The sequence below is a fragment of the Nanorana parkeri genome, unplaced genomic scaffold (genome assembly GCF_000935625.1).
Source record: "Nanorana parkeri isolate BGI_ZX_2015 unplaced genomic scaffold, ASM93562v1 scaffold3180, whole genome shotgun sequence".
Classification (NCBI taxonomy): Eukaryota; Metazoa; Chordata; class Amphibia; order Anura; family Dicroglossidae; genus Nanorana; species Nanorana parkeri.
Window position 1 is genome coordinate 1 of NW_017309448.1, and position 1,087 is coordinate 1,087.

The following is a 1,087-nucleotide window of genomic DNA, read 5'->3' on the forward strand; positions in this document are numbered from 1 at the left end:
TATGTTTTATCAAATGACCCCAAATCTTCAGAATATGTTGGGATAGATAGAGTCTTGTAGTATGGTAAGTTTGTGGGAAATGGGTTAACATCTAAGTTGTATTTTGTACGTTAAGCCACATTAAGCTCCCAAAAAAAACAAGCTTAATGTCACTCATTTGCCTTGTGGGTAACCAAAATCCATGAAACCTTCAGGATAGGTTTGGGAAGCTGAGCCCTTGGGTTGTGCAAAGTTTCAAGACAATTGATTGAGGTTTAGGCACATTATGGTACATTAAGCTACATTAAGCCATTTTCACATTAAATGTTTTAGGATGTCCCGAATGAGGCCCCAGAAATAGAGTGAATGTTTTTAAAAAAAAAAAAAGAAAATGAATCTCTGGGAGAATAACCATTGCTGGAGTTTAAGCAGCAAGTGTAGACTAAAGATGACTGCAAAGTGGGATCAGCAGAAGATGGTGTGCAACACAGGATGAAAAAAAGGTGAAGAGAGAGGTATTTTTTTAAGTCAGTGTTTGTAATGACATAGTTTAGCAAATGAAACATTATTTAGTTACAGTTTATAAGACAGGTGTGACAGCCAGAGTGCCCGGAGATGTTTTAGATGACAAACACATAGCAAAATCTCACTGAAACTCCAGATTGCTTAACCCCTTCATGACTGAGGCCTTTTTTTAATTTTTTGTACCCATGTTATATTCCACATTTTAGGCCTAAAAATTACTTAAAACCCCCCAACATTATATATTTTCTGAATGCCAAGACCCTATAGAATAAAATGGTGGTAGGTGCAAATTTCTATGTTGCGCAATATTAGCGCAACTCCTTATTAAACCCCAATATTTAGTGAAAAATTTAATTAAATGCCCCAAAACACAACAAAATACCAATTTTTTTAATGAAATATAAAAGATGAGGTTACAACGAGTAAAACGATACCCAACATGCCCAGGTTAAAAATTGCGTGCATCTGTAAAACGGCGAAAAACCCCAGTACCCCAAAAAGTCCATAGAAGATGCTTTAAAAGCCCCCACAGGTCATCAATTTAGAGATACCCCAAAATACTGGCCCTAGAATTATTGCTCTC